The 22587-nt window shown below is 39.8% G+C and overlaps 1 protein-coding gene and 1 long non-coding RNA gene across 2 annotated transcripts in view; both read left to right on the top strand.

The window, feature by feature from the left end:
- Positions 1–804: 804 nt before the first annotated feature.
- On the top strand, positions 805–1348 carry LOC129080127 (uncharacterized). The gene is made up of 2 exons (XR_008530158.1): positions 805–944; positions 1053–1348. It is a non-coding gene; the product is annotated as an uncharacterized LOC129080127 (long non-coding RNA).
- Positions 1349–3001: 1653 nt separating this feature from the next.
- Positions 3002–22587, top strand: part of TGFBRAP1 (transforming growth factor beta receptor associated protein 1) — a 54184-nt gene continuing 34598 nt past the window's right edge. The window contains exon 1 of the mRNA XM_054585760.1: positions 3002–3100. The gene's annotated coding sequence lies outside the window, so the exon portion shown is untranslated. The remainder of the gene's footprint in view (positions 3101–22587) is intronic.

Here is a 22587-nt window from a genome sequence, read left to right as displayed (position 1 = left end):
GAGGGAGAGGGGAAGCCGGACAAAGATCAAGTGGAGGGGGTTGAAAAATTCTCTGTGTGAAGACCAGCATAGTCCATTCCGAAAAGGCAAGTGATGGTCCGTTATGCGTCATCCTGGGTTAGTCATCCTGGCTTCATGGATGAAGGTCAGCAAATCTCCTAGAGCTGGGATGCTTGAAGTTTGGAGTCCATATCTTTTGAAGTTAGTTCCTAGGATTCTTATACAAACATGCTATTTATCTACAAGCTGAAAGTCAGAGTCAGCATTTACAGAAACATCAAAAGAACTGTGGAGTGGGTTACAGTTCCCCACTGTTACAAACCTACTTTAGCTTTCTCATCTGTGAAATGGAAATCATAATAACCTCTCATAAAGTGAGATGAGAGCTAAAGTATGAACGGTGCAGTGCCTCCACTGTTGCATTTACCTGGAGATTTGTTGTAACCTATTATCAAAGGAGAGAAGTGGAAGGATGGTGGTAGAGGTGGGGGAAAAAAGGAAACTTGAGGTTAAGAGTCTGAAAATGTAGTTACAGGTTCTTGCTGTGGTTTTCTGGACCAGCCACCTAACCTGAAACCTCAAGCTCTTCATCAGCAAAAACGTTTTGTGGCAGATAAGACCTGTGATTTTTTTTTTCTTCCATTACTTTCCAGTTTAAAACTAAAAGTACTTCCCTGCTTAAAACTAAATCCATTAAGATAATTCTAAGTGTCTCCGAAGCTAAAATCTCAGGGTAGAGAGAATGTCATCTGAGGCAGAAAAAAAAATTAATCAGATTCAGAGAGGATGAAGTAGAATGAGATTGTAATACCAACCCTCCAACCCCTCTACAAAGGAAGAGGGGTCTAGGAATGCCTCCCCCTGACTCCGTCCTTGAAAGAGCCTTGGAGAGTGGAGCCTCAGAATCCTGCAGTCTGCTGCCTGTTTTAATCAGTGTTTCTGAGGTAGGAGTTTGGGATGGGGGAGAATTTGCATTTCTAACAAGTTCTGAGGTGATGTTTCAAATATTTCTAGGCAGCAGGGCCATCTCACAGATTTCTACCACATCACAGGGCAAGGAAGCCACAGACGTCCTCTACCCTCAAGCCAGGCAGTCACCACAATTGGAGTGGCAAGACTGAGAACCAACACCAGAGTGGACGAAGAACATCTGAGAATCCTTGTGGGGACCAGTAATGCAAAGATCTGTTGTCTCCTACTTGACAACCTCTGCCATAGTACCTGGCACATAGAAGCTGCTCAAGAAATGGTTGATTTGAGTAACAGTTGAAAAAGCTTATTTCACTCAACCTAGATGACAAGTATATGGATACGTGTATATATCATTAAATGAGCTAATGCCATAAAAGCTCTGAAAACATGGCCTTTAGTAAACTATGTTTGCTAAAAAAATAAACATAACCTTATTTGCTTAATCTCTTCTAAACTGATGTGCAAACTAGATGTCTACTTTTAACAAGACAGCTTATAAAATAATCTTAACATTAAAAGACTTTTAAAGATAGCCTAATTTATTAATTTTGAAGATCAGGAATTTTAAATATTGGTTAAGTGCTTCCTGCGTGCAGAGAGACACAGCAAGAACTTGATAGACACACTCATCCTTAAGAGCTTACAGCCAGTAAGGAGCCTTAAATGTATGTGTGAATATGAGGATGTTATGTTTTGAGAGTAGATGGCAACTATTAAAAGCATTCATTTGTGTCTATTCATCTCTTAATCTTCAATAATCTATTAGAATACATCTTTTTCACATTCCATAAAATACTCAAAACGTGTTTAGTATGAACCCAAGGGACATTTAATAAATACCAATAAAAAGTTAATTAAAAATTCCTTTGAAAAACATGACTTATAACATGAAGAATTTAGAATTAGCCCTGATGCAGATATTTCCAACGTTATGGAATAATTATTTACATATAGGTTCCTGCCATATGTTAAAGAGACTTCTCAGGTAGTTCCAAGAAGAACGAATGTTTCTAGATGGGATAATGTGCACATGTGGAGCTTGCCATTTTAAGAATCCTATGGTAAAGCCTTTCATAAAGGAAATAATTATTTCTGAATTATCTTTTTTCCTCTTGTTTTTGTAAACACACGCTTTTAAAACAACACAAATGTTCCATAAGCCAATCAATAGAACTTAAGTTTATGTATACATAAAATTCACTGGTTTTGAATTCTGGGTTCTTGCTCTGTTCTTACAACCATGGAATTTGGGATAAGTCTTTAGCTTCTTTTTGCCTTAGTCAGCTCAACTGTAAAATGGATAGATTAATAGCGCTTACTTCTTAAGGACAAAGGTAGACTTAAATGAGATCATTGCCGGAAGGCCCTTAGCCCAGGGTCTGGCAGTCTGTAGGTGTCAGCTCTGCGGTGAGACCCTTGGATTTTAGGCCCCGCCCAGTCAGCGATTAGCTGCTCAACACTACTTTTCAGTGTCGTGGGGAATACCACCCCCAAGTTAACATCTCAAGTTGACGTAGAGACAGAGTGGTTAAGATTTTCCCAGGATTGATTGGTTGGTTGGTCGGTCAGTCGGTCGGTTCATTCATTCAGCAGGTATTCCCCGGGTGCCTACAGTACGTCTAACTTGTGGTGTTAAAAGTAAGAGTAGCGAGCAAATCAGAGATAGCCCATGTTTTCATGAAGCTGTACATTGTCGGTGGGGAAGGAGAAAATACACTAAGCAGTCATCGCGAACACTTCATGAACACCTACTCTGTGCCAGTGTTCTCGGTGCTTTACAGCAATTTAGTCATTTACCCCCACGACCGCCCTACAAGACAAGCACTGTTGTGATCCCTTAGAAAGGAGGAAACTGAGGCGAAGAGGGGCACTCCATTGGTTGCTGGGCTGCGAACAAAATTTCTAACCCCCACAGGCGCCCTGGAGGCGGCTGGGGCCCTGGGCGACGGCGCAGGGACACACGGGCTCCCGCCCTCCCGGCGCAGGGCGGCCGCCCCACGTGACGGGAAGCGGCTGCGGCGGCGCGACCGGACCAGCCCAAGAGCCGCGGCCGGGAGCGGGTGGCCGGCGGCGCGGGGCCCAGGCCGCAGGGCCAGCGGGACCACGGAGGCCAGAGGGCGCCGCGCCGGTGAGTGCAGAGGGCGGTGGGCTGCAGTACCGTGGGGCGCGACCGAGAGCGCACGGAAAGCGGGGCTGGAGGGCGGGGACCGGTGGGGGGAGGGGGAGCGGGTGGGCGCCTGGGGGTTTGTAAACTGGCCGGAGCGTGTGCGGGGGCAGGAATGCATGGGGAGGAATAGTGTCAAATTTCTGTCAAATACAGGACAGGTGTGCAAGTGTGGGGAGGCTGGTGCACACGTGTGAACGTGTGTGGGCAGATGTGCCCGAGCTTGGGGTTCAGGGCGTGGATGCTGTGGCGTGTGAGGAGAGAGTGGGTGTGTGTTTGGGGAAGATTTGAGACCCGGTCCTTGTTTTTGGGTAGGCTCTGGGTTTTTCTGGAGGGAGGAGCCGGACAGGAATATGAATATGCCCCTGCGCCCCTTGCTCTTCCACCCCTTGTATGGACCTGTTTTATCGCTGTAATTGATTTTTCCTGAAGCTCTTGGGATTTCAGAGCTCAAATTCAGGGTCTCATTCAGGCCCCTACTTGTTGCCCAGAACCTGGAGGCTGCACAGAGTGTGTGGGGAGGAGGGCAGAGACCTCGTCCCTGCTCCCAGCCCGGGCGCTGGGAGCTACATACCCCGTGCGATTTGTCCTTTCATTGGCCTTCTCGAGGTGCAGGTGGAAGTTGGGTTTTCAGCTTGCCTCCCCGTGTGTTAAATGGGGATGACTTTAAAGACAGAAGCTGTCTTTTGTTCCCAGCTGTCTCTCTGCAGCAGTCATTGTTTCTGTGCTCATGGGCTGTTGGGTGACCCTCACAAAGTCTCCGGGTCAGCATAGGGACCCTACCTGGCTCCTGGAAATGGGGGTACACACAGTGCTTCCTAATGTGAATGACTGTATTGGGTGCTAGGGTTTAATCCCTGATGAAGTGCTGGTGGGCCAGCATCTGTCCTTCTGAGAGAAGGAGCTGCAGAAGTGATTATAGTGGCAGGTTAAGGCCCTGAGAGAAGCATGCAAGGAGGGGGTCCTCTGCAGTGCGAGATGGCTTACCTGGAGTCAGACTCAGGACGTGGAGGGGCCTGCGGGTGCCCACTACCACGATGCCTTCCTCGTGCACTTGCTTCTCTGCCTGTTGGTCAGCCAGAAGATTCCAACACTATGGTCAAATTGGAAGGAACATCTGTCCAGCTGCTTCCTTTTTCCTTCCATTTCTGCCAGCCTCAGCAGTCACTAGAGCAGCCTCTTTCTTTGGTGTGTGGTGCTAGAAATAGCCCTGACCTGGCTATTTCTCCCTGGGAGCCTGTCTACAACTAGCCCTTCCCAGGCCCCAGTCTATTTGCTCCATGGTGGCAGTGAGCACAGACCTGTGAGTTCCAGCCCTGACCCGGCCAGTTGACCCTGAACAGGGGAAAATCTGGTTTTAGATTCCCCCAAAATGTAACTACAATTGTCCCCCCACATACCAAAATATTTGGGTCCTTAAGTCCCTTTTTTAAAATGACGTAAAACTGTGCATACAGTCGGCCCTCTGAACCTGTGGATTTGCAACCATGGATTAAAAATGTTGTTTTCAACTGTATATTTATTTTTAAAGAATTCACATATTAGTGGACCGACACAGTTCTAACCCATGTTGTTCAAGAGTCAACTGTAATTGTTAATCCAATGAACACTTTGGAGATAGAGTCCTTGTGGGTCCTGATCCCAATTTGCTGTATACATCACGGAGTATACATTTTCCAAAGAAATCAGGTGGTGCTCCTTGCCTTTCTCCTCCGCAGTCTGCCTCCAGTAGCTGTCGTCTGGTCCTACAGTTGGGAGGACTATGTACACCACTGCAGGCTCCCAGGCCACTTCAGCCTCTGCCTGACACTCCAGACAACAGGAGTTGTAAGAATCCATTCTCACATTAAACAGGTCCAGCTGCTGTTTTAAAAAAATGGTAAATTTTCTAAGACTGATTTGCAACTAGCATTTCTGTTCAGGAAAAAATAAAGTTGTTTTTATGGCTTACTCCTTCATGCTAATGTTAAACATTTGTGATCCTTTAAGAAAACTCTAGGAAATTCTACTTAATGAGATACGCATCTTCATCTTGGGCTGAATCCAGAGCTCATTAGAAATACATTAATCATTTGTGGTGGCCAGGTGTTTGGATCCTGCCAAATAATTTGGCCCATACTTTCAACTCATCTCTTCTGTGGCAAACCTGACCCGTTTTTCTTTATTAAAAAATGCTTAACTACTAAATATGATTGTAGCAGTAACAAGTTAATTTGAGGCCACGTCAAATGAGCCTGAGTGCTTTGTGCAAAGCAGGAGCTGTTGGGTTTCCCATCCTCCACTTCTCCCCACCAGGCACCTTTCCCTTTCCCAAGCTCCAAGGACCCTTTTGCTTCTGTAACTTCTTTCCTGAGCCTCAGCAGCCCCGCTGAGTCACTGCTACTACCTCAGTAACTTTCTAAATAAACTTTCTCTTATAATTTGAAAAAAACAAAAATAAAAAAATGAAAAAATGAAAAACAATATCTGTGAAAGAGAACAATTGCATAACATCCAGTAGGCACTGGATAATTCTTTGTGGCTGTTTGAAGGTCCAACATTGAGGAAAATGTTATGAAGAAAATGTTCTAGGGATCCATATTCCCACTCTACTCTATCCCCCTCCGCCAAGTTCCTTATTCAGTTATAACTTGATGTTACTATTATAGAGTGTATATAATATATACATAGACAAACACTATATACGCATACATATGGCATATGTATATAGATGTGTGTATAAATGGTATATATGTGTATATAAGTGTTTACTTATGTTCGAGTAATGTGTATTTACATATATATTTAATTGATTTAATATTTGATTATTATTGCCCAGGAAAAGGATATCAACTATGACTAGTCGCACATAGGTTTGTGCCAGAATAATATCAAAATGACAAGTTAGATGTTAGACTTTACCTGCATTTGTTTCTTTCTTTTTAAAGATAATCTTTCAGGTCATTTTAACAGGTTTATTGCGCTATAACTAGTCTTCAGTGATCTCTGCTACATGAGTGCAAAAGAATGTGGAATTGTTGTCAGGTAGTGTCCTAGTTTTCAAAAGGGAGGAAAGTGGTCTTTGGTGCAAGTCAGTAAATTTGTTGTGGGTTCCTGGTAAATTTCAAGATTAAGAAGCTGTCTTGAGAACTTAGAGAAGAACCTGGGGCCAGCAGGGGTTGGGGCTCTGTAAGGACAACTTATGTCACATAAATATATATCCTGTTTTGATAAGATTACTAGGTTAGTGAAGAAATGTGAAAGCGTATCATTGTGCATCTAAAATTTAGTAAGGCAGTGCTGATGCTGACCCCCTTTACTTGTGACAAAAGGTTTCCAGGTGGCAGAGGGCAGGGGTAAGCCATTCCTGTGCAGAGAAATCTAAGTGAGCAGGATGAGGGATGATAATAGGATGCCTGCACTAATCTTAGGGTTGGAAGGCCTAGGGCCCTGCTGATAATAAGGGTCTCTTAGGAGGAACTGTAGCAGGATGGTCATTTCTATGGCTCATATCACAGTGGCCTCATGTTTAGAGTTGTCACTTTTCTTCAGGAGGACTGAATTCTAAGAGAGCATATGAAATCACAGTTGACTCCTTTAGTCAACAGAATGGAAAGAATATGGCTTTGGAGTCAGAAACAGACACTGGGGTTGAAGTTCCTGTTTCGCCACCTGGTAGCTATGAAACCTTGAGCAAGCCACCAAAAATTTTTCTATGTCCATAATAATATCCATCTCTTAGAGTAACGTGAGAATGAAATGAAATCATTTATATCAAGTAACTCAGTATCCAGCCAAACCCAGTTATTAACCATCAAGGCATCAGTCAGGGCCATAGTCAGTTGGTGCCCGTCCTTCGTCTAGACTTGGAGTAACCCGAGTGACTGTCCCCCTGGGCAGCCAGGTGGCTCACTGGTTGAGATGTGCGCTCTTGAGGCAAGCTGCCTGGGTTGGGATCTCAGCTCTCCATGGCCATTCAGCATTTCGAAACCTCCGTTTCCTCCCCAGCAGATGGAAGAATGATAGTACTTGGCCTTTGAGGCTTGTGAGCCTGAAGAGGGCATTTAATATGGAGTCTGGAATGTAATGCGCCTTCCCGAAGTCTTAGCTCCTCTACAATAGTGTTATTACTACCCTGTCCTTCAGAGGAACTAGATAATACAGGGGAAGCATGTTGTCCAGTCCCAATTCCTACTTTCCAAGGAGGTGACAGGTACAGAACTCGAAGGGACTTGCCCAAGATCAGAATAGTTGGCCAAGCCACTGAAGCTCTGCATTAATATTGAAAATGTCTGCCTTGCATGCAGATTAATATTGAGAATATCTACCTTGCATGCTGCCCACTTTACCACCCTGCACTGCATGGCCAAGGTTAGCTCCAGGAACCTTACACAGAGGGAGAACATATAGAAGACCTCATCTCTTGCTCTTTCCTACCTCTGACTACCTGAAGCCCTACTGCTCTCCATCAGAGCCGCTTACCTCTCTGCTTGTCCTGAATTCATAGTGTATCAAATTTTCAACCCAGCAGGAGTTGGCTCACATTTACCCCAATCTAATCTGAATTCCTCTATGAGAAATATTTCCAATAAGCCAAAGTCCCACAGTCTCCTCTGTGAAATGCACTGTCAGGAGAAAAAACATGTTAAGTATTATTCATACCTGTAATTTTAAGTTAGAACATTAAGTTTAGAAAATACACCCCTAAAAGTAACTAAATAAAAATATTATGAAATTGCTTCCATGGCCTGAGGCGGCGGGGGTGGGGAGTGTTCTGCTGGAATGCTGGTCATTGCGTGTTCTGTTTTCTCCCTTCTGGTTACTGACACTCAGATTACTCTGAACATCTCTTTTCCTGCTAGGAAAGGAGATTCTCAGCTCTCTTTTCTCTTTTTTGATTACTCCAAGGTAAGATGATAAACCAAAAACTATAATTACATTTACCTTTTTATTTTAATTTTATGTTTTGAAGTAACCTTGGGCTTAAAAGTTGAAAAATAGTACACATGTTTTTATGCTCTTTATAGTAGCTCACATATACTCAGCTTTCCCCTTTGCTAACGTCTTGCATGGCCATAGTATAGTGTTCAAAACTAATAAATTAACATCAATATTATTAACCATCCTTTAATTTCAGGCAGACTTTAATTTCACCAGTTATTCCACTAATGTTTTTTTCTGTTCCATGATCCTGTTATGGGTAGTTTTGTTGTCACGTCTCCTTGGTCTTAACCTGTGACAGTTCCTCAGTCTCTCCTCATTTTTCATGACCTTAGTGCTCTTGGAAGAGAGTCAGGGATTTTGTAGAATGTCTCTCAGTTTGAGGTAGTCTGGAGTTTTCTCATGATTATTAGGTAGTGGTAATATATCTTTTTCAACAATACCACAGTGGTGACTTGACTTAGTTACATTTTAATTTAACGTTGGGCTGCATTCCATGTCGCTCTGAAGCGACAGGAGCAATGGTCATGAAACTTCCCTGGATCTCTCAGGAAGCCAGGTCACTGGTGCGCAAGCACCAGTAAGCAAGTCTCCCTGCACTCCGGTGAGCCAGGACATGAGTCCTTTTGTTACTCGTCATGTTTCTCTTTTGTTTCTGTGTGCCTAGTCTCTCAATTAACCCTGTGATGTTACCTTGAGGATTTGAGATCTTTTTCTGAGGCAACTGCAGTTTAAAGAACAAAAATGTTAAGTTTTCTTAACACACACACACAAAAATTATGTTTGTGACCACTGAGCCTTTAAGTCCTATCCAACCTCATCTGACTTTACTGACTTTAGAGTGGTCAATAAAATAATTCATATTTTCTTTGATCTTGAGATGATGTTGATTGTAGTTATAGCCAATTTATATCCTAAGAAGAGAGCTAATTGGCCCACAAAGCTATTAAAATTCATCTTTTAGGTGCTAACTAAAGTTTTGAGACACTGATGTGGTGTTACTGTTACTTCTACAGACTGAAGGTGATTAAATCACAGCACCAGTGGAGTTACACACAGAAATTGGAGGTGTTTAGCTGTTTGTTTTTAGTAGATGACTTCAGTTAACATTTATTTTGCTAATTTAGGACAAAGAGAACATCTGAATGTAGCTTGCAATGGAAGAACTTTTGCTATTCATTCAGTCAAGAGCTAGGATAGGCCAAAGGAGAAAATGTGTCTAGTCATACCTACCTCTCCTGCTCCATACCTATGACAGCATGGCCAGGAGAGGAAAGATGGGGGCAAGGGTGGGCTCGTACCGGGGAGGAGGGTTTGTGCTCACTGCCGCGGGGATGTGAACAGAGAGGCCGGACACTGGGCAACGTGTCCTTTCGTAAATGCCCACCCATTTCTGCTTATTAATTAGCAAACTGACCTGAGCAAGGCTGATGCCAGTACGTGCCCCGACCCAAGTGGGTCTACCATTTGACTTTTCTGAGCTGGCTCAGTCCAGACATCTGGTCAGCCTCTATCACTGAGACCATTAGGAAACTGGGTACAAATGGGTAAAACTGAGCTGATTCCTCTTTTTGGTTATGATGAATAAGGCTGCTCTGCACATTCTTGTACAGATCTTTTTGTGGATATTGGTATATACTCAAGAGAAATGGAAACATGAAATGAGGACTTGTGGGATAGCAGGATAAACGCATGTTTAAGTTTATAAAAAAGCAACAGACTTCCAAAGTGACGGTACCATTTTATACTTCCAACAAAGTATGAGATTTCTAGTTGTACTACACCCTCCTTAACATTTGGTGTTGTCTTTTTAATTGTAGCAACTCTAATCATTGTGAAATGGTGTATCATTTTGGCTTTTTGTTTGTAGAAGTTTTTGTATATTCTGGATATGTGTGAGCCCTTTTCCATATATATTATTGCAAATTTTTCTCCCAGTCTGGGGGTTGCCTGTTCATTTCCATAATGGTGTCTTTCAATGGATGCAAGTTTTTAGTTTTTTAAAATCCAGTTTATCAACTTTTTCTTTTATGGTTAGTGCTTTTTGTATTCTAAGACATATTTATATACACCAGGGTCTCAAAGATAGTCTTCTGTGTTTTCTTCTAGAGGCTTTATAGTTTTAGATTTTACTTTAAGAATAATTTGATGTATCTCAAATTAATTATTGTATTAATATATAGAGTGAGGTAGGGATAATTAAGGTTAATTTTTCCTCATAAGATTATGCAGTTGTTCTAGCACCATTTACTGAAATGACTTTTATTTCCCCATTGAATTGAATTGGTGCCTTTGTCAAGAATCAATTGAATGTATGGCTGTGGGTCTAATTTTGGACTTTCCTCCTGTTCTATTGATCTATCTGTTTTTCCTGATGTCTTAATTACAGCAATTTTATAGCAGTTTCTAAAATGAGTTAATGTAGGTCTTTGAACTTTGTTCTGCATTTTCAAGATTGTTTTGACTATTCTAGGGAGTTGTGTGCTGCTTAACGATTGGAATACATTCCACAAAATGCAATGTTCTGTGATCTCATTATTGTGCGAACATCATAGGGTGCACTTACACAAACCTAGGTGGTGTAGTCTACTACACATCTAGACTGGATGGTACAGCATATTGCTCCTAGGCTGTAAGCCCATACAGCAGTTACTGTATAAAAGAACACAAGATTAAATCAAGCATAAGAGAAAATTATGCAGTCAAGAGATGCACTAAATATGGGATCTTTAAGGCTGCTGCCAACATAATGTGGTTTTTATGGAAAACTTTTTTCTAACAAGTAGAAAGATAACACTCTAAGATAATTATTAAAAGTATAGTAGAGTAGATACATAAACCATAACATGGCTGTTTATTACTATCAAGAATTATGTATTATACATAATTGGATATACTGTCATTTTATACAACTGGCAGCAGTATATGGTTGTTTACACCAGCATCACCACAAACATGTGAATAATGCATTGCACTATGATGTTATCACAGCTACAGCATCACTAGGCAATAGGAAATTTTCAGTTCCATTATAATATTATCGGACCAGCGTCATATATGAGGTTTGTTGTTGATCAGAATGTTATGTGATACATAATGGTGTTTTAATTTCATTTAAATTTTAAAACTAACATCATTTTCTACAGAAGCATATGCTCAGGTTATAGTTTAGGTCTTCTTTAATGTATAACAAGATTTTATGATTTTGTTTATAAAGATATTATACCTCTTTGTTAGATAATTCCTTCATACCTAATTTTTTACACTAATGTAAATGTGTTTTTTTTGAGATTAAAGTTTCCAATTGTTCTATGTAAAAATGCATATTAAATTTGTGAACCAATAGTTGTTGGCACCAATTCAATGCTGATAGAAATGCCCAATTTGGAATGCAGTGAAGAAGGAAACTATGAAATGCAAACTGCACAACTGTGACGTGGTAGAGTTGTAGGAAAGCTTAATACTGTTACAGCTCAATTATGAAGCAGCTCAGTGTGACTGCAAGGCAGCCCTGGGGCAGGCCGACCCCTCTCCAGGTAGATAATTCTGCTCCTCTCTGCTTCAGTGAGACATCCTTAGTGTTTTATCTTGGATGTTTCAGCTCCAGCCTGGGAACACAGAGGAAAGGGAGCCTTAGGTAGAAAGGGAGCATGCACTCTTCTAGCCAACGGGGAGCTGACTTATATAGATAGAAGTCCTAGCTCCTGGTTCCTGATGGGTCTATCCTCATGCAAATGAAGACTTCAAATCCCCGCAGTTTGATTGGTTCAAAAAGCACTGTCCTGATTGGTCAGAATGGAGCCTCTCTGGTTAGTGAAGATGTTGATGGAGATATAGCTGAATAGCTTTGATTGGATGGGGGAAGTCTCAGTCTTCTTGGTTTGAACACTATTCCAGGGATCTCCTTTGTAAAGGCTGGCTCAGATGGCAGGAACACAGCACAGGCAGGCAGTTCAGTGCAGGCTTCTTCCTGAAGAGTGGTTTGTGCGAGAGGTCCCTGTATAGAGATGGTTGCTAGGCCCTGTTGTTGTTGTTGTTGTTGTTGTTGTTCATTTGAGCCTAGTGAGCCATCAGAAGCCCTTCTTAGTAGGTGTCATCTTTCTCAGGGTCCACACTTCGGTATATTGATTTTTTTAATTAAACAATATTTCTAAACTTTGAAAATTGTAATAGGTTATTTTTGAATTTCTTTGAAAACAATAATATCATCTGTATATAATGATAGTTTTATGTCCTGTTTTCAATACTTTGTAACTAATCTTTTTCAACTGGCAAAGTCTCCCAGGACAATGTTGGGTAGAGAATGGAATGGTACTAGGTTGGTAGGGTTGCCATAACAAAGAACCATAAGCTGGGAGGCTGAAAGAACATAGATTTATTGTCTCACAGTTCTGGAGTATAGAGATCTGAGATCAGGGTGATGGCAGTGTTAGTTCCTCCTGAGGGAGAATTGGTTCCAGGCCTCTCCCCTAGCTTCTGGTAGCCTCAGGCATTTTGTGGCTTGTAGATAGCCACCTTCTTCCTTTCTTTTCACTTGTCTTTCCTCTATGTGTGTCTGTCTCTGTCTATATTTCCCCTTTTTGTAAGGACACCAGTCATATTATGTTAGGGCCCACCCTAATGACCTCATCTTAATTGGTCATCTGCAAGGACCCTATTGCCACAAAAGGTCACATTCACAGATACTAAAAGTTAGGACTTCATATTTGGGGGGACATGATTTAACTCATAACAGATGTTAATAGTCTTATTCTTTGTTTTATGTTTTTCCCTTTTAATTTGTAGATGTGGTGCATAAGTATGTGTGTGTGTGTGTGTGTATATTCAGTGTACTAATATTTAATGCTTTCATATGAATAAGAATGATCGATGATTTTTCTTTTTCCCATATCCTTATCTGGCTTGGATATCGAAGTTATACTTTATACTGGCTTTTATAAAATGAAGTGGGTTATGTACCCTCATATAAATCTGCTCTCCTAGGCTTGACTCTGTGCCATGGAAAGAAGTAGGGCTTCTAGAAGCCTATATAGCTGTTATTAAAAAAAACACACACACAGAAAAAATGCCCTGATGATGTGGCTCAGTTGGTTGGATGTCATCCTGAAATATGCAAGGTTGCTGATTCAATTCCCGGTTGGGTCACATGCCTGGGTTGCAGGTTCTGTCTGGGTCGGGGTAAATTTCCCTCTCATATAGATGTTTCTCACCTTCTCTTTCTCCCTCCCTTCCTCTCTCTCTAAAAATAAATAAATGAAATCTTTTAAAAAGGAACACAGAAAAAACATTTTTTAAGCTTATGGGTAATATCAAAATCTCTGCTGTCCAGCTCCATGTGTAGCCATAAGAATGAAATTGTTTTTGAGCTGAATCTTAAACCTGAAGAGCCTCAGGGAAGGTGCTGAAACAAGTTCTTTTAACAGTGGCTACAGGTGTTAACTAAAAGGTAATGTTTCTGTGTACATCTGTAGAAGAAAATTAGTATTTTTATATTAGTATTTTCAAAGACACTCAGATTCTAATTATTACTAGTGACTGTGTTTATAGTCTTAATTTGGTAGAAAGTAATTACTAATATTTTAATTGTGGCCCTTAGCATGTATTGCTTTATATAGTTACCTGATTATTTTTCTGGTCCATTTCCTTAATGAGATTCGAAGACTCTTGGGATATGGAACTGTCTTCCTAAAAATTTTTTTTTTTTTTTTTTTTTTTGCATAGTGAGAGGTGCTTGTTGCATGTATAGTTATTTTTTTTAAACTATTGTCCACAAATGTACTAATATTTTTCAATCTCTTTCACTAACTAGGTACGTATTTTGCAATTTTGAGAAAAATTATTAAAATGTTGATCTTTTAAATTATAACCATATTTTAAAGGTGACATTCTAACAAAAGGTCACAGTACTTTAAATTTCAGGTCAGCTTGAAATCACACAATACAGTGCAAATTGTACATCTTAGAGAACTTCTAAATTTTATTACCATGTTAAAACCTCTCTGAATTTAAACCATAGTAAGTTGGACTAAATAAATAATACAGAGAGGTATGGCCTAAAGTTTATCTTTTTATGATTCACATTTAAGTAAATTTATAACATGAACTAGATCATGGAGAAAATTTTTCTACTGCTTAACCAAATAAATAAATTTTTTAAGTACCAGAATGTTATTTTGTCAGCTTTCAGTTATCTCTGTGTAATTCTGTTTTAGCAACAGTGAAGTTCATTATATAGTATTGTTGATAATCACTATGCTGTGCATTAGCTCTCCAGGAATGATTTATCCACTAGTTCCAAGTTTGTACCCTTAAACAACATCTTCCCAGTTCCTTCACACGTCAGCTCCTTGTAACCACCACATATATGACAGTGTCTTTATCCATTCGTCTGTTGACAGATGTTTCGATTGTTTTCATATTTTGGCTGTTGTGAATAATGCTGCAATGTAGAGTGTACAGGGATCTCTTTGAACTACTATTTTAATTTTCTTTGGATATTTACCCAGAATTGGAATTGCTGTATTATATGGTAGTTCTATTTTTAATTTTTTGAGGAATTTCCACTTTGTTACACACAGTGGCTGCACCAATTTACATTCCCACCAGCAGTGTACCAAGCGTTCCTTTATTTCCACATCCTGGCCAACATTTATCTTTTCTCTTCTTGATGATAGCTATTTTAACAGGTGTTTTGATTTGCATTTCCCTGATGATTACTAATGTTGAACATCTTTTCATGTACCTGTTGGCTATTTGGATGTCTTCTTTGAAAAAATACCCCGTTTAGCTTCGCTGCCCACTTTTATTGGATTGTTTGGGTTTCATTGTTATTAATTTGTTTGAGTTGTTTATATATTTTGGACATTAACGCCTTATCTGATGCATGGTTTGCAAGCGTTTTCTCCCATTCCATAGGTTGCCTTTCATTTTGTTGATTTGTTTCTTTCATTGTGCAGAGCTTTTTGATTTAAGGTAATCCTGCTTGTTGATTTTTGCTTTCATTGCATGTTCAAAAAATTACCCAGTCCAACATCAAGAAGTTTCTTCTCTATGTTTTTTTCCCAGGAGTTTTATGGTATCAAGTCCTCTTGTTGATTTCTAATTTGATACCACTGTGATGGCAAAGATACTTGGTGTGATTTCAGTGTTATTATATTTGCTAAGACTTGTTTTATGTCCTGTCTTATGGTCTATCCTGGAGAACATTTTGTGTGCACTTGAGAAGAATGTGTATCTGCTTGTGTTGCATGAAATGTTCTATAAATGCTAAATTCATTTGATTTAATATATGGCTCAAGTCTATTGTTTCCTTTTTGATTTTCTGTCTGGATGATCTATCTGTTGCCAAAGTGGGCTATTGAAGTCCTGTACTATTATTGTATTATCTATTTCTCCCTTCAGATTTATTTGTATTTGCTTATTATATTTAGGTGCTCCAATATTGGGTACTTATATTTATGATTGTCATGTTCTTGATGAACTTACCCTTTAATTATATATATTAACCTTTTTTTGTCTGTTATATATTGACCTTTATATATTGTATATTATATACCGACCTTTTTTGTCTGTTGTTACTGATGTTGGCTTAAAGTCTGTTTTATCTGCTAGAAGTACAGTTACTCCCATTTTCTTTTGGTTTCTATTTATATGGGATATCTTTTTTCATCCATTAATTTTGAGCCTATATGTATCTTAAAAGCAGAAGTAAGTCTCTTGTAGAGAGCATAAAGTAGGACCTTAGTTTTTTTTAATCTATCCAGCCACTCTGTGCCTTTTGATTGGTGAATTTATTCCATTTACATTTATTGATTTGTGATGTTTTCTAACATGATGTTTTTAATACATATTTCTAATGTCAGTATCTAATATGTGTGATGTTACTAATGCCATCTTATTATTTTCTGGTTGTTTTGTATTTTTATTGTTTCTTTTTCCTTCCTTTTCTGCTTACCTTTGTAAGTTGGTGATTTTCCATGGTGATATGCTCTCAATTTTGGCTTCGTGGTACCACAAGGCTTATATAAGACATGTCATAGATACAACTGTCTATTTTAAGCTGATTACTATTTAACTTAGATCATCTACAAAAGAGTCACCCTTTAACTCCCCTTTCAGTATTTTTGATGTCATCATTTACCTCTTTTTCTATGTATTCATCAGCACATTAGTAGCTGTAGTTATAGTAATTTGTGAAATTTTTTCCTTTGACTTTTATACACTATAGTTAAGTGATTGGCACATCATCCTGTTACATACTGAACTTCTAAGTCTGAATGATATGTTTCCTTTTATCAGTGTTTTGTGTACTTTTGTATATTTTCGTGGTGCTCGTTAGCATGTTTTGCAAGGCAGGTCTGATGGTGGTTTTGATTGTCTGGGAAATTCTTTATTTCTCCTTTATAGCTGAAGGATAAGTTTGCCAGATAGAATATTCTTGGCTGGCAATTTTTATTTTTCAACACTTTGAATATGTCACCTTACTCTCTTTTGGCTTGTATGCATTCTGCTGAGAAACTGTTGATAGCCTAATGGGATTTCTTTGTTTGTAGTTTACAGTGTTCCCTCCCCCCAGCTACTTCAAGAATTCTTTTTTGTTTGTTTGTTTTTTTGACAGTTTCTTATAGTCTGTCTTGGAGACGGTCATTTTGCATTGAGATAATAGGGCTATCTATTAGGTTTGTGAGTATGAATATCACTTATCTTTCCAGTTTGGGAAATCATCAGCTGTTAATTCTTTAAATAAATTTTTTGCTCCCTTCTTCCTCTCTTCTTCTTCAGGAATCTCATTGATCACTGCTGTTTTCTGTACTCTTTTCATTCTTTTTTCTTTGTTCTTCCCTGATTGTGTTATTTCAAATCAGTTCTATCATCTAGGTCACTTTATCTTCCATTTGCTCTACTGTCCAGCAGGTGCCCTCTATTACATTTTTCATTACATTCTTTGAGTACTCCAGCTCCAGAATTTCTATGGTTCTTTTCTTTATGATTTTTTTTATTTTGTTGAATAGATTCCACTTATAGGTAAAATTATATGGTATTTGTCTTTCACCAACTGGCTTGTTTCCCTTAGCATAATATTCTCCAGTTCCATCCATATTGTCGCAAAAAATAGGAGTTTCATTTTTCTTCCCTTCCTCCCTCTCTCCCTCCCTTCCTTCCTTCCTTTCTCTCTTTCTCCTTCTTTCTTTTTTAAATTCAAATTGATTCTATTTTTTTTAATGTCAAAGTCGATTATAAACTGTTAAAAAATTTAAAACCATTATAAAGTCTCAGCAATAAAAACTACATGACACCAGCACAGAAATAATCAAGTAGATCAGTGAAATATAATGAGCATTCTAGAGATAAACATATATATCTGTCTAACAATGTAATATATGATTAAATTGATATTTCAAATCAATGGGGAAAATAAGGCTTATTCAACAAATAAGGTGCATGGACTGCTATTACTTGAGATAAAACAAATATAGAGCCCTATTTCACACATTATACAAGAAATATTCCAGTGAGTTAAAATCAATATGTAGACTCTAAGGAGTTTTAGGAGAAAATACAAACTAATATTTTTCTTACCCTGAAGTAAAATATTCAAACCCAAAAGCTATAAAGTAAAATATTGACAATATGACTAATTAAACCTTTTCTACAAACTTTTTAATTGCTAAATGGATAAAGAATACCAAAAAGTCATTTAAAGCTTTTTTTAAATAATAGAAATAGACAGGAAATATACAAAAACAGGTTTAGTTTCAACAAATAATAAAGGAACAATTAAAATAACACGTCATTGTCATCAGATTAATACATATTAAAAAATATAGGCAGGTATTGACAACTGTGAAAGGAACTGGGTATTCATAGGCTCCTTTTTTTCATCTTAAAAGAGTCCCTTTAGCATATTTTGCAGTGCTGGTTTGGTGGAGGTGTATTCTTTCAGCCTTCTTTTGTCTGGGAAACTCCTTATTTTGCCTTCCATTTTAATTGAGACCCTTGCTGGGAGGAGCAGTCTTGGCTGCAGACCTTTGCTTTTCATGACTTGGAATATTTCTTGCCACTCCCTTCTGGCTTGCAGTGTTTCTGTTCAGAAGTCAGCTGCTAGCCGCATCAGGACTCCCTTATATGTTACTACCTGTTTCTCCCTGCTGCCTTTAGGATTCTCTATTTGTCTTTGATATTTGCCATTTTAATGATGATGTGTCTTGGAGTGGGCCTCATTGGATTCCTCTTAAATGGGCCCTCTGTGCTTCCTGTAACTTTTGGACTTGTGTAACTTTTTCTCCCCTCCAATGAGGGAAGTTTTCCATCATGACTTTTTCAAGCAGGTTCTTTATCCCTTTCTCCTCTTCTCCTTCTGGTATCCCTATTATTATTATTACGGATATTATTACATTTCAGGTTGACCTGCATTTCCCTCAGTGCCTCTTCATATTTTTTGAGTCTTTTTTCATTTTCTCGCTCTTTCTGGGAGCTTTTTTCTACCTTGTCCTCCAGCTCGCTGATTCGATACTTGGCTTCATGTAGCCTGCTTTTGATTCCTTCTACCGTGTTCTTTAAGTTCTTTAAGTTCTTCAATTCAGAAATTGTATTCTTCATTTTCTCTTGTCTCTTACTGATAGTTTCTATGTCTTTTTTCATGCTGATATAGTTTGCAGTAAGTTCCTTGTAGTTTCTCTGTAGTTTTTGTAATTCTCTCTGAGCTCACTGAGCTCATTGAGCTTCCTTAGAACTGTTGTTTGGAACTCAATATCTGATAGTTAATTGCCTCTATTTCATTTAGTTCTCTTTCTAGGGATTCTTCCTTTTCCTTCATTTGGAGGCAGTTATTTGTGAGACTTTTCTTTTTTGCTTTTGCTTCTTAAATTCATCTGTCTTGATTTCCTGACTTTGTGGTATGAACTTCTGTGGTAGGAGACTGCTGTTTTTCCTTTCTGGATCTGCCTCTGATGATTTCAGATGTTGACCCTGTCTGACCTTACACAGTTTGTTTGAGACTTCCAGTAATCTACTGTTTGTGGCTGTCTCCTTCAGCTGTTAATCTAGTCACCCGGCACTCAGCAGGCCAGTTTAGACAGCTCAGGATGGGGCGGAGTTCCTCCTGGGGGCAGGGTCATTGCGTCCTCTGAGGCTGCTGCTGCTCAGGGGAGTGGTCTTGGCCCAAGCAAGATGGCTGCTGCTGAATGGTGGAGGAGTCAGCACCAGGGACCCCCCGGCTACTCTCTCAGTTCTCTCCCCCAAAGCCTCCGTCCCCAGTCTCTCCTCAAGTGTCTCCAGACCACTCTGCACCCCCTTTAGCCAGAGATCTACTATCTGTGGCTGCCACTCAGCCCTCAGCAGGCGGCTTAGACAGCACAGGGCAGGACAGAATCCCACCTGGGGGCGGGGCTATTGAATCCTCTGATTTCTATCTCTTTGGTTAAAAGTCTCATTTTGATCTTTTTTTTTTTTTTGAGATTTTTCTGAATTGTCTTTCTGAGTTTTCTTGTAGCTCATTGAGTCTCTTCAAGACAACAGTTTTGAATTCTTTATTGGCTAGATCACAAATTCTATGCTTGTGAACTCAGTGGAGAATTATGTTCTTTTGGTGATGACATGTTTTCTTGCTTTTTCATGTTCCCTGTAATTTTTCACTGCCACTTTCACATTTGAAGTAGCAGGCACCTCTTAAATCTTTGCTAGTTGACTTCAATGGGGTATTCTGTTTGATAGTGTTATTATGTGGTTTTTCTCCCTCTCTACGGGTACATCTACCTGTTCCATTCTTCCTGCTTCCCCTTGTGGTTGCATTCTTAAGCTTTCATGTCTTTGGTTCTTATAACTCACTGCTGGCTTCTAGAAACCTCTCTTGTTTTCCAGCAGATGGTGCTGTAGTTTTAAGTTTGTGGTTTCTCCCTTGCCCATTTTCTGAGTGGGTCCCTGTCTACCAGCTTTCTTTCTCGTGCTGCACACAGAAGTACACACGAGAGATTAGCTGCAGAGTCAGGGGAGCTGTGGGTTTAGTGCTCAAGCACTGGGCAGTACTTACTCCCCGAGGCTTGATGGTGTACTTCCTGCTGCATAGGATTCCTTTAATTCCCCTTGAAATTCTTATTTGCCTTTCCCAATCCTCCTTCCACCCAATCGTGGAGGTTCTGCCGCAGTACCCTAGGCTCTGCAGCAGAAGAAAGGGTTTCTCCAGCGTCATCCCTCACACCTGTGGTAGCTGGGCATGCACGGACCACTCTCCTTTTCCTTCATGGGAGAGGTTGCCACAGCCTGATGGCGCAGTTCCTGTGCAGTTTCTCTGCCTGGTGCAGTGCTGGGGAAGTTTCTCTACCACTGCCTCTGCTGGGACCAAACTCATATTTCGTTTTGAATTTTTGTTTTGTTTTGCTTTGTTTTTTTCCTCAGTGGCATGCTGGAATCTTGCTGTGGAAAGTCTGGACCTCTGCAAATTCTCTGTCTTGTCTATATGGCTGCCCAGGTCAGCATTCTCTAGGTTTTTACCCCAACTGCAGCAAGAGGAGTCTGGGCAGGTTTGCTGGCCCCACTGGTTCCGCAGGCAATCCAAGTTCTCCCTGCCTAGTAGTGGATGTACAGATGGGTGACTCTCCAGCTAGGTCCCCCTTGGTGTATGGTGTTAGATCCCACAACACCCACAATAGTGCTTTTGTTTGTGAGTGGATGTCTAATTTGTTGTTTTCTTATCTCCCTTTTTAGGGAGATAAGAAGGAATGTTTTATTCAGCTGTGATGCTGACATCATTCTCCTTCTGCTTTTTATAAATTACCATTTACTCAATAAAGAAAGGTCCTTTATTTAAAGGCCTATAGTAGGAAACTTATTTTTAAGTTTCTGATTAACTGATTACCAGATGATGAAACAATATTGCATGTCTTTTAAAATATTTATAACATTATGACTTTTTAATAAATAGCTTTTCTTACAACTCTCTCTTCTCCCTCTTTCCTTCTCTGTCCACCCCAGTATTTAGACTAAATATGAGGTGTTTGATTCTTCCTGTGTCCAGTTGACCCTTGAACAATGTGGGGTTGAACAATTCAGTTGATTGCAGTTCACTTGACCCTCTCAGCTCACTTGACCCATGCAGTTTCAAACCTGTGTTGTTCAAGATTGGGAGTCCACGTGTACAGAGGGCCACTTTAACTTATATGTGGATTTTCAACTGCGTAGCAGGTGGGCACCCCTAACCCCACATTGTTCAAGGGTCAACTGTATTCTTCACTGTAAACATCTTTTGTTTATCTCTTATGCTAAGTAAAGACAGGCTAGAATCATGGACAATATACTTTTAAAAAATTAAGTAGAAGAGTTTGATTATGAGTGCCTGAATTCTGTTTCTCTATTCCTTCTGCAAATCAAGCAATACATTTCATATTTTAAATAGTGGGATCACTATCTTGCCATTTTAGAAGACAGCCCTTATTGATCCATCAGTGAAGGAAGAACTATTTTGTATTACTTTGCTTTCACAGACAGGATGTTTCAAAGCTTACATTTAAATATCTGTCTTTAATTCATTAGAATTTAAATGGAAAAAATATTGTCTAGATTGAGTTTTGGTGATTCTGTGAGGTCATGACAAATAGATAATTGTGTCAAAAGCCTAACCTTCCCCCAACCCTTTCCCTGGGACCCTTGGGAGTTCCCAGAGCCCCAGATAGATAGATGGGCGTGTTTTCTTCTCTGAGGCCTTCTGAGTGTCCCTGCTTACTTTCCCTTCTCTTTTCCTTAGCTCTGGAAAAATGAGCTCATGTAAATGAAGTGAATAAACAGGGACATGTGTGTGGTGTGTGAGCGTGTATGTCTGGCTTATGTTTTAGTTTGTCAGTCAGAGGAGGTACAGATTACCCATAGCTCAGGGCAGAAGAGAGCATTGTTCCATCTCTTGGTGCCCAGCTCGATAAATAAAAATAGAGTAAACTGGCAGAGGCTTGAAAGAGATGCATTAATGATGAGATTAAAAACAAACAAACTAGCTTTTATTGAGTTGACCTACTTAATCCTCAAGGAGTCATATGAAGTAGTTGTCATCATTACTCTCATTGCACAGATAAGGGAACAGGCAGGGAGAAGACAAGTGAGCTTCCCAAGGTCACATTGCTACTAAGTAACAGGAAAGGGAAAGGAAGGAACTCTGGTGGTGTCCAGTGGAAAAACCTTACCCCCAGACCTGGGATACTCCCTTCCTGGGAATTTTGTTGACTCAGGGAGGGGAATTGGAGTTTCACTCCTGTGTATCTGTTGCCGCCCCAGTGGACAGGGGTATAAGAAATTATAGAATTCTAAAATCTTTTATTTGATTTCTACCCTTCTCTGATGCATAAATCTTTCTTGAATATTTCCAAGAATTCTTTCAGCCTTTGCTAGGATACCTCGAAGGATTAAGGAATTTAGCTTCTTATGAGGCAACCCTGTTTTCGGACAGCTTGAAGTGGTAGACAGAGCCTAGTAACTTCTCTCTAACTCCCAGCAGTTCTCTGTAGCTCTCTCAGAGTTTGGGGATGTCCCTCTTCTACTTGAGGGTA

This window comes from Pteronotus mesoamericanus, unplaced genomic scaffold, assembly GCF_021234165.1.
Source record: "Pteronotus mesoamericanus isolate MK-2021 breed Mesoamerican mustached bat unplaced genomic scaffold, CSHL_Meso_final contig_121, whole genome shotgun sequence".
NCBI lineage: Eukaryota > Metazoa > Chordata > Mammalia > Chiroptera > Mormoopidae > Pteronotus > Pteronotus mesoamericanus.
The sequence above is the reverse complement of the archived record's forward strand: the minus strand, read 5'-3'. Positions and strand labels throughout refer to the sequence as shown.